The sequence below is a fragment of the Canis lupus genome, chromosome 25, assembly GCF_011100685.1.
Source record: "Canis lupus familiaris isolate Mischka breed German Shepherd chromosome 25, alternate assembly UU_Cfam_GSD_1.0, whole genome shotgun sequence".
Lineage (NCBI taxonomy): Eukaryota > Metazoa > Chordata > Mammalia > Carnivora > Canidae > Canis > Canis lupus.
Genome location: NC_049246.1, coordinates 7,629,072 through 7,645,998, shown reverse-complemented (window position 1 = coordinate 7,645,998; position 16,927 = coordinate 7,629,072). Strand labels below are relative to the sequence as shown.

Below are 16,927 nucleotides of genomic sequence, written 5' to 3'. Positions count from 1 at the left end.
GCCTTTGCCCAAATATTCAGAGCTGCAGTCTGAACTCTCCTGTGTCATTCTCAGTACTTTTCAAATGAAATTGCTCTTGGTTCCATATCTCTTTATTATTTCCTGAAATTGAATTGATGATAAATGTTTTCCTAACACAAATCTCTCTTTAGACGGTAGTGAGAGATATGATGTTTTGTATCAAACATCTCTCAATTATCTCTTTGAAACTCTTAAAAAATAAGATTTATCATTATGCTATGTAAAATCAGCTAGTCATGAAAAGAGGTAGCTAGAGTAGTCCAATTCATAGAAACAGAAAATAGAATGGGGCAAAGAGGAAAAGGGGAGTTGTTATTTAATGGGTGTACACAGTTCTAGTTCTGAAAAATGAAAAAGTTCTGGAAATCTGTTTCACAACAATGTAAATAATACTTAACTCTACTGAACAGTGCACTTTAAAATAGGTAAGAGGTAAATTTTATGGTATTCTGTTTACCATAATAAAAGGTTTATTTTATATATAATATTACTGTTACACGTTATATAATACATAATATATACATGTATAATAAATTCAAAAGAACATATTGAAGCAGCCATGTACTACACTTATTCCATTTTTTTATATTCTTATAAGTCAATCAGTATATCCATAAATTCATAGCATTTGCTGTGACTTACATTTTAAAAAGATATTTAAACATGTTTTTGAAATGGAGTGAATAGCATTGAATTACTTTGTAAATTAATTGGAGGATGATGAGATTCACTAAAAATTTCCCCCTATTTATGTATCCTTGGACAAATCATTTAGCTATTTGGGTCTCAGCTTCTTTATGTGAAATGAATTGAAAGACGTGATCATTTCTATGCTTTATGAACTCTAAAATTCTCAAAATGTTTTCATGACATTTTCTGACACCCTTCCCTAACCAGCTCTAAAGCAATTATATCTGTAAGCAAACTGGTAATAAATGTTAAAAAGGCACCATCAAGTAATTAAAGGTCTATTAGGTGCCTTTTATACAAGAAATTACACCTAGTTTAAGCTTATAAAAATAGAGGTCTCCTCTCTACAATGGGTGGAAGTGACATAAGCTTATAAAGAACACACTTGTTAAATATACATACGTCTGTAGAATTCATATAGTATCCACACTTTATTTGGGGAAATGATGGACAAGATTAGGGAATGTTTTATTTTAAAAAGTGAGGGGAAAATTTTCTACAGTTGTAAACAGCATAGACAGTAGACTATGGAGAGGAAAAGAAAATTAACAGGAAAGATAAACCTACAGGCAAAAAAAGCCATAGGGCCAAGCAGCATGGGGGTGGAAAGTGGGACAAAAGTAAAGAGTATAATAAATAATAGATAATAAACAATAATAAAAGTGACTAAGTAAAGGAATCTGGTTGAAGTAAGGGTAGGCCCCCATATAGCTTCAGACTTATCAACACTACCAGGAGCTGCCCTGGATGCAAGACAATTAATTAAAATCAAAATATAAATAAGAGGTTTGTGAGAGAGTCCTCGTTTTTATTCCATTTGGTTATCTGGCCAGATTATTCTATTACTCATTATGTCTAACAGCATGTAAAGAAGTTTATTTTGAACAAAAATATGTTTAAAGAAGCTCATGTGTTACTAGAAGTATGCTTCTGATATTAACCTCTTACTGTGAATATGGTTAGTTCTAGTGGCTAATAATATTTCTTTTTTTTTTTTAAGATTTTATTTATTTATTCATGAGAGACACAGAGAGAGGGGCAGAGACACAGGTAGAGGGAGAAGCAGGCTCCATGCAGGAAGTCCAATGCGGGACTTGATCCCAGAACTCCGGGATCACACCCTGAGCCAAAGGCAGACACTCAACCACTGAGCCACCTAGGCGTCCCGCTAATAATATTTCTTAAATCTCATTTGCTTTCTTACAGAACTAAACCAATGATAGACTTGATATAAACTTGAAATTTAGAGTAAGTCATTATTCTATATTAAAAACATGAACATAATATAGCCATGAACGTATATACTATATATGTGTAATACCAGGTAACTATATATATGTTTGTACATACCATAAATATGCATGCACTTCAACTGATATTAACATAATTTATAACAAGCTTCAATAGTTGCAATGAACTATAGTGAAACAATGTTTGCTCTGTATTACAAGTTGTTAAAAGTAGCATTTTTGATTCCAGGGTCTATTGGCTGTGCTGTCAACAAAGGAAGCTACTTGCCACATGTGCTTACAAAGCACTTGAAATATCACTAGCAGGAACAGAGATGTTTTCTTCCTTCCTTCCTTCCTTCCTTCCTTCCTTCCTTCCTTCCTTCCTTCCTTCCTTCCTTCTTTCTTTCTTTCTTTCTTTCTTCTTTCTTTCTTTCGTTCTGTTTATTTCTTTATTCATTCATTCATTCATTCATTCAAGACACAGAGAGAGGTAGAGACACAGGCAGAGGGAGGAGAAGCAGGCTCCATACCGGAGCCCAATACGGGACCTGATCCCAGAACTCCAGGATTTATGTCCTGAGCCCAAGGCAGACACTCAACCACTGAGCCACCCAGGTGCCCCCGGAGATGTGCTTTAAATGTAAAATTCACAATGTGAACAAAAGAATGTAAAATATCCCGTAAAATATTTTTGTATTGACTGCATGTAGAAATGACAGTATGTTGGATATGTTACATAAAATATTATTAAAATTAATACCACTGGTTTCTTTTTACTTTTTAAAATTGGAAGATTTTGAATCGCATACATGGTCACATTGTATTTCAGTTGGAAAGCATGGATTTAGAGCGTAAATAAATGCAATTTCCTCCCATTAATCAAGTGCAGGCCCGTGGATTGCACACACTGCGGAGTGCTGACTATGGGTAAGAGTGAATGGTCTTTGCTTAGGCTGTTCTGCCTTATACATTCAGAAATAGTCAGCAGCTCAGACCTCAATCACAATGGTGACCTACGCTATTCAACTCCCAGGAAATCAAGATGACTCTACCAAGTGTGTTTATTTACCCAAATGATATTTGATAACACACACATACACACATTTCTCCAAAAATCCCAGAGAGTTTTTCCAGGAAAAAAGAATTTTAGCATGATTCCTGTATAGGAGATCAGGAGCACAATTACTTATTAGGTAGCTAAAAGATGGTCTAGAATTCTTTAAGGAACAAAATGTACTTAACAACCTCTAAGACAATTGATCTCCAAGACAATGTTCAAAAGAAAACATTTTCTTCAAGAAGAAAGAAAGAAGAGAGCTGCCTTAGCTTATGTTTGCTAGCTCTGGTGTTACGAGGTAGGCAAAGGTCACCTTCCCCTAAATTTCCTTTGTGGCATCCTTAATCTTCTAGTTCTTCTTCCTGCTTGGAAATCCCAGCATCTTTCTCAGCTCTGTCTCTTTTACCTATCTCTCTCCATAGAAAGGAAAATAATCTGTTAATGTAAGGTGGCAGAAGGGTGGGCTCAGAGGTTTGCAGAAATTTCCCAGGTGATTTTGGGGTTCTTCCACTCCACTTCAGTTGAGAACCACTGCCCTGAGACCAGATCAATGTGGCATTCTTTCAGGAATTTTTGTATTTTAAAAAGGGTCACAGAAGGGGCACCTGGCTGGCTCAGTTTGTAGAGCATACCACACTCATAATCTCAGGGTCTTCAGTTCAAGCCCCACATTGGGGATACAGCTTACGTTTAAAAAAATAAATAAGCAAAGAAAAATTTAAAAAATGAATGGGCAAAAATAGCACAAAGTTTAAGGGGTGTCTGGCTGGCTTAGTTGGTAGAACATGTGACTCTCAATCTCAGGGTTGTGAGTTTGAGCCCCACACTGGGGGTAGAATTTACTTAAAACAAATAAAGAGGGTCACAGAATGGGCACGGTGCTTAATACAGGGAATTAATCATGAAGGGAGGAATTCTAGGCACCAGAAGCTGAGTTTTGGATGAGGGGAGAGGAGAAGAGCCCCTATGCTATCTTTCCGTGATGGCCACATCATGAACAAGAGTCTGACCTCAGAGTTTTGGAGATTACTTCATTTGCCTGATTGACTAATGCCTAAATATCACAAAGTTGATTTCGACCTGGCTTAGTCTCTGCTAATTGATACTAATAGGCTAGCAGGTTACCTTTTTCAAGTAATATAACCAGGTTTCAATATGTTTTCTGGAGATCCAATGCCTTAACTCAAAGAATTAGTCTAGTGGAATTTCAGCACTGTTATACAAGGCAGGCGGGGGTCATGTTTTCAGCTTGACTGGACTTTGCGATGTACTTCAAATTACACAGAATAAATAACAGCCTATATCTAAGTAGGGCCCAGTCTCCTCCTTGTCTAATTAGCTAACACGCTTGATTATGTATGATAAATATTTTATTGCTTTTGGAATGAAATGATAAACGTGAAAGTAAAACAATATTCTGATCAGACATGTCCTTTCAGAAATTGTTCTTTCTTTTGACATACCCACACAGTTTCTCATAGTTCAGCATACTTCCAGTGCATTTTGAAAGTGATTCTGACTTACATTATTTTTGCAATTCACATATTTCAATAAATATAATTGCCAACACTAAGTACTATGTTTCTAGAGGAGAGTACATTCATATAGCATTTTATTTTCTTTTTTTAAACATTTACATTTCTTTTCTTTAAGAATTTATTTATTTATTCATAGACAAAGAGAGAGAGAGGCAGAGACACAGGCAGAGGGAGAAGCAGGCCCCATGCAGGGAGCCTGATGTGGGACTCGATCCCGGGTCTCCAGGATCACACCCCAGGCTGCAGGTGGCGCCAAACTGCTGCGCCACCGGGGCTGCCCAGCATTCTATTTTCTTTTTAACCTGGAAATTATTTTCTGTCAAATCGCATTCATTGAAATTCTAAATTCTCAAGAGACAATTTTTCAGCACACATCTGCTGGCATACTTCCTACCACATCCTGCAAGGTTTAAATGTCCCCCAGATAGGGTAGGGTGGATAGTCAAGACTATATGATTTCTGGCTTCAGGTGTAGAGTAACACCTGAAGATTTCAGAAACCATCATCTAGTGTAGCGTTGTGAGGTTGGTCTAGAGATGTAGTAGAGGAGTATTCAAAACACACTAAGGGCAATGTAGGTGTTTTTAGGGTTGTTCACATTAACCATGTGTATTCGTGCTGTCTTCCAACTTCCTAATTCCCTTAACTTCAGCTTTATAACCTACCAAAAGAAAACAAAAGGTCCAGATAACCCAAACACGAGTAATGTGATAGGCAGAATAATAGTCCCCAAAGACGTTCCTGTCACATTCCTTGGAACCTGTGAATATGTTTACATGGCAGAGGGGAATTAAGGTTGCAGATCAAATTGAGGCTGCTGATCATATGACCTTAAATGAGGTGGGTTATCCTGGATTACTCAGGTGGGCCCAGTATAATCACCAGGGGTCTTAAAAGTGAATAAGGTGGCAGAAGGCAGTCAGAGAAAGAGATGTAGCAATGGAAACAAGGTCAGAGGGATGCTGCTGTTCTGATTGTATAGATGAAGGAAGTGGGACAAGAGCTAAGGAATGTGATCAACCTCTAGTAGATGGAAAGGCAAGAAAATGGATTCTTCCCTAGACTCTCCAGAGAGGGACACAGCTACGCCAACATCTTGATGCCAGTCCTCAGAACTACAGAACTGTAAGGCACTTTGTGATAATCTATTACAGCAGTAGTGGAAAACTAGTACAGCTGGTGACTGGATTTGTGGTGCTTTATAATCAAAGATAATTCTCCTAACCAAGTCTGTGTAAAATCAGCATTTTTTTTTAATTTATTTATGATAGTCACAGAGAGAGAGAGAGATAGAGAGGCAGAGACATAGGCAGAGGGAGAAGCAGGCTCCATGCACCGGGAGCCCTGATGTGGGATTCGATCCCGGGTCTCCAGGATCGCGCCCTGGGCCAAAGGCAGGCGCCAAACCGCTGCGCCACCCAGGGATCCCAGCATTTTTTTTTTTTTTTTACATCATTCCCACATAATTCCTCTGTCTTGGAAGTAGGCAGCAGTCACAGCTAATTTTTGAATGGTTTATGTTCTTAACTATCTTAAATTATGCCACATCCAATTACATTTCTCTTGATGAATTGCAGCTTTTTGTTTTAATACCAGTTTTAGATTCCAGGTTTTCTAAATAGTGGTGCTTCAAGGGAAGGTTTACATTACAAATTTCTGTAAATCTATTTGCTGTTGTATAAAACACGGTTTCTTTTGTTAGAAACTAAGCCTCTTTGAGGTGTTTTCCTCTGTGTCCTAATAGCAATTGTCAAATCAACTCTTAATACACTCCCCCAGAGCTGCAGGAGGGGTGAAGGGGGTTAGAAACCTAGCTCCCTCCTGCAGGGCGTCGTGGTGCTCAGAGGATCCCTCCTCCAGCAAGGACAACTGTGGTAAGAGGCGAGCGGAATGCTTTGGTCCAGGTTGAATCACTGCGCTCCTCTTCCCACCTGCCGCTTAACCAACTCCTCACAATGGGAAAGCTGTGGATTAAGTAGACACGTAATACGGCGTAGAAAAAGCCTATTTTGCGCTATTTTGAGACGACTGGGTAAGAGTCCCCAAATAAAGAGCAAAGTAGTTAATTCTGATTTCATTTGCATGGCACGGCATCAGTGTTCAACTTCGGTGTCTTAAAAAATACCGAAGTTTCATCCCCAAAGTTAGGGACATGTCACAATTTACATGGTTTTCCGCGAAAAGCAGAGGCAGAGAAAGCACCGACAGCTGCGCGCCCCGCGGCCACCGCGGCCACCGCGGCCTCCGCGGCCTCCGCGGCCTCGGCGGCGGCGCCCGGGCGGCTGCGCGTGCGCGCGGGGGGCGGAGCCGGGCGCGCGCGGGGGCGGGGCCGGCCGGGAGCCCAGCGGGCCGGCGGGCGCGCGCCGGGGGCCGTCTGGTCGGCAGGGGGCGCTGCGCCCCCGCGCCGCGCACCGCCTGCCCCTGGGTGCCGTCCGCGGCGGTTCGATTGGAGCAGCCGCCGAAGAGCGCTTGGCGCCATTTTGAAGCGGAGAGGAGGAGGAACGGCCGGGCTGGCTGCGGAAGGGGAGGGGGGGAGGAGGCGATTGGATGCGGCGGCGGCGGCGGAGCCCGGAGAGCAGCGGAGTGAGAGGAGTCGCGAGTCGGGAGCCCGGAGGTAGGAAACCATTCAGTTAACGGAAAGAAAATGTCTCTCCTCTCTGCTCGCCGCGCTCCATTTTTCGGCGCCCGCCGCCGCGGCGGTGTCTGTGGCGGGGCTCAAGCGCCGCCCGTCTGCCAGCCGAGACTCGCCTCCCGGCATCGGAGGCTGCAGCGGCTGCTGCCTGGCGGCGGCCCGGGCCGGGGGCAGCGGGGCGCGGGCGGGGGGCGGGGGCCGCGCTGGGGGTGGGGGTGGGGGTGGGGGTGGGGAGGGCCCGCGGCCGGCGCGCTCCGTCCACGCCGCGGGCTCCGTCACAGCCTCGGGAAATTAAACTTGCCGCCCTGGCCCCAGTCGGGGCGCCGGCGGCGGCGGCGGCGGCGGCGGCGGCGGCGGCGTTGGGGCGCGGGCGGCGACCTTGCGCGCGGGCGGGAGGGAGGGCGGGGGTCCGCGCCCCGCAGCCCGGCCGCCGCCGCCGCCGCCGCCGCCTCCGCCGCCGCCCCTCCCCCTCCCCCTCCCCCTCCCCCTCCCCCCGCGTCCCGGCGGCCGGCGGCTGTTTCCCGGGCGGCAGGCGGGCGGCGCGGTGCTCCTGTTGAATCCTCCCGCTGGCGGGTTTTCCCCCTTCCGGGCGACGGGTGGGGAGCGCGGGTCGGGGCTGAGCCCGCGGCGGCCTGGGGCCTCGGGCGCCCCCGCCGCTCCGCCGGTCCCCGCGCGCCCCGCCCGCCCGGCCCGCCCGGCCCCGCCGCCCGGCCTCTGCTCCGGGCCAGCGGACCCGCTGCCGGAGTGACATTTTTACACTGTTACTCGCCTGTCGCCGGAGATAAAGCGCGCTCAGCGCGCTCTCGGAGCTGGTGCTGGGGGGACCTGAGGACCTGGCGGAGGAGGAGCTCGGCCCTGGCTGCAGGGACTCCTCCCGGGCGACTCCTGGGCTCCGGCTCTCCTCTAGGCAGCCTCGGAGTCGGGATGACAATGGAAGAGGCGTGCAGTTGTAAATAGGGGACATATTTGCACTCTGTGTTCTTCCTGACGCTTGAAAAGTTTTTGGTCAGAAGGAAGATCTTGTATGTCGCTGCTGTCGCTGCTGTCGCTTGGTACAGGCGTGGAGGCTGCGCCAGGCAGGGGCACAGTTATTTGAAGGAATGAATCTGAGCCCTGAAATGCGGTGCCTCGCCTTCAGACTTGCCATGTTGCTGCCTTCCTTCCCGGGGACGGTGGAAACTCGGGGAAGGGCTCGAAAGGGCAGTTCCCGACTCTCTCAACACACGTTTTGAGAATCCTGACCAACCCAATAAAAGGGAGCCCTTTATTTTGCTTTGAAGAATGTACTGTGAACGCTCTTTGCACACTTTGATTATGAAATGATGGATGGGCAGTGCTGTCCTGAACGACCCTACCCTTATTAAATAGTTTCCTAAACTTTGGGATACAGCCTTTATTTCGAAGGCTGGTCAGCGGTCTTGAGTGAGTTGGGAGTCTTTCTACCGTCTTCCTGGTAAACTTTAAAAATTCAAGTGTGCTAGGACATGAGGTGAGCTGTAAATAAAGGACGGTTATTTAAGACTTGAATGGATAGACATAATCATTGTTCCCAACTAACACATGTACGTAAAGTTCCAAGTTAGAGCATTTTAAAAATATTAACTCACGTAGTGCTTAAGTAAGAATAGTTAAAATTATGGAAGTGTGGTATTAAGCAAAATAAAGGCTAGAAAGGGCACTTCTTATCTATGCACTACATTTGTCAGATGCTAGCATTTTTAGGGACAGTAAGAGGAGCATTCCTGTAGTGTATGCAGGTCGGGTTGTGGAACAATTAATCTTGTATCACCTGGTGACAGCAGAAAACCTAATTAAAATTTATAGTGGTGAATATGTAGGTGAAAGTTTCAACGTGGGATGTCTTATGTTAAGATAGATTTATTCTCAAAAACTTAACTATAAAAACGCATATTCAGTAACGTTCTTTTGAAACATATTTACAAATTTACATATAGAAAAGATGCACTTTAGACATTCTTTGATTACTGCAGTGGCTGAAGTAGTGAATTTTTGTTGTTTAGAAAATGACCATTTTTGTTGGTGGGTGTTACTTTAAGGTGTGAATATTTTAAATGACGGTACTGTTTGGATTGGCCTTTTTTTTTTTTTTTTAAGAACTTTTGCACCCTTTCTTATTTTCTCATTTTTTTGAGATTCTTGTATTAGCTTTGTTTTCACAGCAGCTTTTGTATTTTTAATGTTGCTTTTATTCCTGTCTAGGTACGTCTGTTTTTCCCCTCACTTTTCCCAGGAATTACAGGAGATAATGTGATGATAGTGATTCTTGTCATGAGATGTCATGAAATGTTGCTTATTTGACAGGTAGTCTGAGTTGGCTGTTGAATGAAAGTTGCTTTAATTTTTTAATTTAAAAATTGTTATGCAGTTTTAACAGACCATAAGAGTAACTAACATTTTGAGGACATGGCTTTATCAGTAATTTGTTGAGCCTAAAATAATGTGATACCCTTGCCAGACAAGACTTGCCCTGATGAAGAATGAAATGGTAAAATACACCTAGAAATTTGTGGGTGGGCAGGGTGGGGGGGGAATATTTTGGGAATTTCTGTGTTTTTCTGCTTCTCCCTCTTGAATTAGGATTATCCTTTGGCTTCCTCATTGCTACTTTTTTTTTTTTTTTTTTTTTTTTTTTGATCCTGTGTGCCGACAACAGAACTCAACTGTGATTTGGCTTGGATGACAAGTACTGTGTATAATTTAAGTTAGAAAAGAATACATTTGTGTTTCCTTTGTCAGTGTTAGCTATTAGGAAACTTAAAACTGGTCATCAACTCACCATGTGCATGAGAAATTAGGTTCAGATTGTTATTTAATTGATTTATCCAAAGTCACAGTCCTATTCATGTGGTGGAATTGGGGTAACTCTTAGTTTCTTGTGGAAGCTTAGAATTTCTTCGTTGTGGTCTGTATTGTTTGATTCAGTACTTAAGTAATATTTAAAATACTACAAGGTAGTATATTATTCTTCATTACCTTCTCTTCTCTTTTAATTCATTCAGTCAAGAAATAAAGTTTCAAGGTTAACCATCTGTTTCAGAGTTGGTTTTAATAATTTTATTCAGGATTCAATCCACTTAAGTTGTCTTAGAAGATAACCTTTTGTGTGTCTTTCTCTTGTGGAGTTGCTTGATCTCCCATTGAACAATGTTACTTGACATGGCATTTATTTATTTTCCTGAAACTTGTAAACCAGAGTAATTTTGAGGTTAGTATTGGATTTTGTTATGTATGTATGTGTGATGAGTGTGTACCTTTTTTTAAAACTTTTAAACTCAGTTTGCTATACAAACCATTTGTCACTTCCAATTCAAATAGATATTTACAGAAAATTGTGTTTAGTTTGAGTATTCCTCAAAAACTAATTCCAAAAATTAGTATTCCAAAAATACTTAGAACGTATTTACTTTTTAAGTGTATTTAAGAAGCTGCCAAATGGTTTGCAGTTGTGACTCCTCCTTATGTGGAAGTCAGTTCTGCCTCACATTATAATGTTATGAACGTGATTATAACCATTTACCCCATTATGTGGAAAAGATTTTTAATCCTTTCTCAGTAATTCAAAAATAGGGTAAGTTTGCTGCTTTGAGACTGTAATTGTTTTTAGTTGATGGGGGGGGTGGTGGTGATCATGCACAGTGAGAGAATTATGAAGACTGAACTCAGGTGAGCAAAATTTAGTTGTTTAAAGTAAATCTTAAGCCATTATATCCATAATAGTTATTGTGTTCTAATAATTAGACATGAATAAGCAGTAATTAGAAGTACTTGGTTTAGTTGTAAAACTTATAAGTGGCTAAGGAGAGTGGAGGAAGACTGATTAAAGCAGGAAGCATCTTTAAAGGGCCGTAACCTGGAAGTACTCTTCTAACCTCCCTCTCCCTTTGACAAAGAATGCTCTAACCTGATTCAGGTGAAATGAACAAATACTAAGTTTCCATATACACAGAGTACCAGAGATGATCTTGTAAAAGGACTGAGATCTTGCCCTATAGAAGTTTAGAGTAGTGATTGACCATCTGCATCAAGGTGGTGAGAGCTGAGAAAACCAGATGGTAAGATCCTTGCCATCTTGTTAAGTAATTCTGCAAGGGGCAAGCCTTCCTCCTCTTCAGTAACAATTGAGATTGCTCTTTTTTTATGTGGGAGAGTGAAATTAGCCAAGACTACATATATAACTATTAGAAGAAGGGGAGGATATTATAACCATAAGCATTACCTCTCTCTAGGAGAGGAGGGTTAGGGGCCCGATAGGAAATGAGATTTTTTGGTTTTCGGGGCAGTGTAGGAAATCTTTTTCTCTTTTTTTTTTTTTTTTTTTTTTTTCCAGCTCAGAGGTGTTTTAGAGTGAAGAGATTTTTTTAAAGAAAAACCTCAAATATATGTCCAAAATATATTTCCAAAATACATTCTCTAGTAGCTGAAATTCCTGTCAGGCAAGTTTAATTTTAGTCAACTTTTAGATACTGAGATGAAGGAGGGAGGAATGTGTGGACAGTTGATGGTAAGAATAGTGGTTAAGGTTGTGGGGATTAGAGGACTTTAAGTAATTGTATGTTTTAAGTTAGAAGTTAATGCATGTATATGATAAAAACATTCTGATGGTACAGAAAATTAAAAGCTATTTTTCCTTTTCCACCAACAGGCAATCCACTGTTAACAGTTTGCAGAAAGTTTACTTTTCAAAAAATTTATACAAACAGTATTGTACTGTTTACCTTTTCTAAAACTGCAGTTTACATTTTGCCTAGTTATTGTCAGAGGTGTTTTCATATTTGCGCATTTAGAGTAACATAATTAAAAATGATTAGAGGGGATCCCTGGGTGGCTCAGCAGTTTAGCGCCAGCCTTCAGCGCAGGGTGTGATCCTGGAGACCCGGGATTGAGTCCTACATCGGGCTCCCTGCACGGAGCCTGCTTCTCCCTCTGCCTGTGTCTCTGCCCCTCTCTCTCTCTCTCTCTCTCTCTCTCTGTCTTTCACGAATAAATAAATAAATAATTAAAAATGATTAGAATATTTTATTTATCTTTTATAAGATTTTGTTGGAAGGTGCGCTTGTACACGCACAAACGGGGCTGGAAGGATCAGAGGGAGAGGAAGGAGAGAAGGAGGCTCCCTGCTTAGCAGGGACATGGGGCTCCATCCCAGGACCCTGGCTGGGATCATGACCTGAGCAGACACTTAATAGAGCCACCCAGGTGCCCCTAGAATATTTTGTTATATAGATATTTAATATTTTTTTTCTGACTCCTTTTGAGCGATAATTAGGTTGTAATAGTTCACTCACCTGTGGTATATGAGTATGCATGTTACATGTTCACCAACATTGGACTTTATTGTATGCTTTTTGCCAATTTGATGTGAAATTTTATCTTGTTTTGGGTTTGCATTTCTGTGATTACAAGTGAGGGTAAACTTTTTTTCGTCGATATGCTTATTTGGCAGAGGTTACTTGTGGAACATACTTTAGATTAAGTAGCTTAATTTGCTTGACTCCGCCCCCCCCTCCCCCCATCTAAAATGACCTGAGAGAGGTGCAGCTTTTAAAGAGGGATGATATCTTAGAGCCTGTGGCACCTTGAGGGGTGCATTGCTTTGACTAGAGAGACTACAGTGCTAGACTTTGAACTACCAAGTGCAACACTGGGGAATTGAAAGCCCTTAACTTGGTGTTAGCAAGATACATAAAGGCAGAAAGGGAGATTTGAGAGTCATTTATTTAAACAAATAAATTTTGTATAGGGTCATCTCTGTCTTCTGTATGTTTCTCTTGTCTCACTATTCCCCCCTTCGCCCCTCAACTGTCATTTCATTTTTATTTATACTGTCATTTGGTTTGCTCCTCTTCCCTGGGAGGGGTGGTAGCCTTGACCTTGTTATTTCGATAGTTCCTCCAGAGCTGAGGGACGCTTAGTTTTAATTATAAGGGAAACTGAATTTGCCTCAAACAAATTAAAGGGAGCACTTCTCATTTCTAACATCCTTTACATCTATTATCTGATGTTTAGTAGTACCTCTCCATAGTTAATATTTCTACTGTAGTGTCAGAGGCTGAACTGTATAGAAATCTGGGGATTTTGACATGACTACATAGGTTACCTATTTAATCTCTACATATTACCCTCATCCTCAGCTTCATATTTTTGTTTTGTTTTTAACTGAAGTGAAATATTTCCTTGTAGTCTTGGGAGGGGATTGTTTTAAAGGGCTGTTGTCTGTCCCCTTCCTCTGGCTCCTTCACTATGTAGAGGTGATGTCGATTAACTTGATTGTGGCTATTTCTTCACAATGCATATGTATAGTATCAAAATATCAGGTTGTATACCTTAAATATATACAACTTTTGTAGGTCAGAGTATCTCAACAAAACTGTTTAAAAAAAAGGTTCTTGTCTGTCTCCAGTTATCATTTCACTAGTTAACATCAGATAGCTGTCCCTTTTGCATCATTACCTTCAGTCTTGACCAGTGGTTCTCAAATGTAGGGTTTAGGACACTGCCTTTCTCCCCAGTGCCGCTCACCAGAACATTGAGCAACATCTGGAGACATTTTGGCTATCATAACTGAGGGGAGAGGGGGCAGTGGTGCTACTGGCATCTAGTGGGGAGAGGTCAGGAATGATGCTAAGCATCCTACTGTGTAGGGCAGCCCTCCACAATAGTTTTTGTGCCAATATGTCAAAATAGTGCCAAGGTTGAGAAGCCGGGTCTAAGTAAAACCAGTCCAGGAAGCCTGTAATTCACCGCAGCTCAGCCAAATTAGTCCTGCCCACCAACTTTGATAGAAGCCATCAAGCTATTTCATGTGTTTCATGTAGTCTTTTGCTCAGAATGGCAAGCTTTGAAATGTAAGTCTTGAGTACCTTTTTGTTTTCTTGATCTCTTTGGTAGCTTTCTTTTCAGCTTTTGACTTTCCTTTTCCTATACCTTTATGATGTAATCTAACTGGGTAAAGTCTTTGCAGTTCTAGTTGGAGTTTGGAAGATCTCTAGCATTTTTTACTTCAGCAGCAGTAGGAGCATATGTAGGCATTAGAGGTAATGCTTGATGAATGAAGCCCTTTCTAAGGAAGGCAGAAGAGCTTGGTTAAAGATACAGACTTAGAGTGAAGACTGTTTAGGTTTTTATTCTTTCTCCATCACTAGCTAGCTATGTCACCATGGGCAAATTACCTGATTTTGTTAAGTCTTTGTTTCTTATACACATACCTTACATTTGAACAGCTTAATTCAGCTATAATTCACATGCAATACAATTTATTCATTGAAGGTGTACAATTATTTCTTCTCTAGTACATCCACAGGTTTATGCAACCATCATCACACTCTGATTTTAGAACACTTTTATCTTCCTTGAAAGAGATAGCTGTCACTCCCTATTACTACTTGTCTCATTGTTTTTTGTTTTTTGTTTTTTTTTTGGTGGGGGGGGGGGGGGGGAATAAGCCAGACCAAATGTTTACCTGGATGCTTAAGTTGTTAAGTATGCAACAAAACACTATTTTAAGTTGGTTCAGGGATACTGTATTTGTGGCAAAGCCCATTCACATCACTTTAGAAAAGGCAAAGATGGTTAATTGTTAAATGGATATTTGCATACTATACTGTGCAAGAAATTTGTGCTCAGAAATAGGTGAAATATTTTGTCAATTATGAGATGTATATTCAGGTAGGAAGAAGAAGACTGATAGTATAAAAACCAGCTATAATTACAAAGTAATTTAAAATGGCAGAATACAGAGTTTTCAGAGAGGTGTAAACAAAATGTCTGAAATTGGTAATTTGATAAAAGAAAATCGATTAATTCTGTTAGGCTGAGAGTAAGGGAAGCATGAAAAACTTCTTGAAAGGGGGATTATTTTGGCCAAGTCTTAGATGGTAAAACATGAGACTTTTGACTCCTATGAAGAGCACTTCAAGAATGCTGTACTTTTTGGCATATTGGTAGTATCCTCATTATTTTTTTGCTGCTTCATGCTGCTGCCAAATAATTGCCTCTGGTAGTTAACACCCATGGTCTTTTTTGAATTTTCTAATCTGTTGTGAATTTGGGAAATTAAATGTATTAAATAAGATTTTAGTGAGAACTTCGTGAGAAAAGGATATGTTTATGTGGCCTTATTCTGTCTCTTTGAATTAATTTCATTTTTAGTTTATTTTCTGGTTTGAGTTTATAGGACAAATAATTTGTAGATAAGTTAGGCTGATATAAATGTTTTCTTCTTCAAGGCTTACTACTAACTATATCCCTGACCCCTCTCTTAAATTTCCTGCGGTCTTTTTCTAGTGTAGTACTGTATAGGACACACTATCTCCAGTAAAATGTGTTAAAAACTGAGCTGCCTTCCTCTACCCTTTAACATCCTATCTTGGTTAATAACACAGATCTCTCTCTCTCTGTCTCTCTCTCTCTCTCTGTTTTTCAATAAATTGTAAGGGATGACTAGATTTGTTATCAAGTCAGAGAGATGAGAGATGACTTGATCCCTCCTTCTTTACTTTTCCTCTCAAATGAGTTATCAAATCCTGTTGATTCTGGGATCCCTGGGGTGGCACAGTGTTTTAGCGCCTGCCTTTGGCCCAGGGCGCGATCCTGGAGACATCGGGCTCCCGGTGCATGGAGCCTGCTTCTCCCTCTGCCTGTGTCTCTGCCTCTCTCTCTCTCTCTGTGTGACTATCATAAATAAATCAAAAATTAAAAAAAAAATCCAAATCCTGTTGATTCTGATACTGCATCTTCAAAGTATTTTTCTTAAATACTGTATGTACATTAGTACTTCAAAAGTGAAACAGCAAAAAGAGGAAAAAAGATACACAATCAGAAATTTCTCATCCTTCTCATCTCTTCCCATCTGTGGAGTTCCCAAATTCTTAAAATAGTTTGCTAATGTACTGATTTCTTCTGTATCCTTTTGGGGATTTAAAAAATACAGCCATTACAAATATGTTTATCTTATCTCTCCTCTCCATACTCCCTCCCACCTACCCCTTCCTCCCCAAATGTTTTACATCGATGTTGGAAACTAACTGCTTTGTCTTTTACTTTTTCCACTTAATATACCCTGGAGATCTTAACTTATTAAGTATAAAGTGCTAGTGCTTGTGCATTCTCTCTACTATCCTTCTCTTGACAGGTGCAGAGTGTTCATTTTTACCTATGAACTACAGTTTAACTGGTAGTTTAAAATATTAGTTATCATTATACAGTAATGTAAAATAATTTTCCTATAAAGCCCACTGATGGACAGCTGGATTGTTTCCAGTTTTTACTGCTACAAAAATTCTGCATTAAGCAACATTGTACATATATCATTTTTGTACTATGCAGGTGTGTCTGTAGGATAAATTCCTAGAAGTGGAATTGCTTGGTCAAAGATATATAGCTGTTATAATTTTGATAGATGTTGTTAAATTGTGTTTCATAGAGGTAATAACAGTAATGTGTATATGAGAATACTTGTTACCCTATATCCTGGCCAACACAGCATATAATCAAACTTTTTGGATTTTTGCCAGCGTGATAGGTGAAAAAATGGTATCTCAGTGTAGTTTTAATTAATGTTTCTCTTACAAGTAAAGCTGAGTGTCTTTCACGTTGTTAAGGGCCATCTTTATTATTATTTTTTTTTCCTGTGAACTGTCTGATCTTAAATTCATTCACTTTTTCTGTTCATTTGGGAATTCTTAAATTTCTCTTCAGTCCATGTGCCATTGGTTTACTAAAAGTAAACACGACTTGC

The 16,927-nt window shown here is 40.9% G+C and overlaps 1 protein-coding gene across 10 annotated transcripts in view; it reads left to right on the top strand.

Moving 5' to 3' along the window:
• The first annotated feature begins 7,036 nt into the window (after positions 1 to 7,036).
• The window catches only part of PDS5B (PDS5 cohesin associated factor B), a 180,031-nt gene continuing 170,140 nt past the window's right edge, over positions 7,037 to 16,927 (top strand). For 8 of the 10 annotated variants that reach the window (XR_005378358.1, XR_005378359.1, XR_005378360.1 and 5 more), the window contains exon 1: positions 7,037 to 7,152. The gene's annotated coding sequence lies outside the window, so the exon portion shown is untranslated. The remainder of the gene's footprint in view (positions 7,153 to 16,927) is intronic. The other 2 variants (XM_038573313.1, XM_038573310.1) reach the window with 1 other exon arrangement.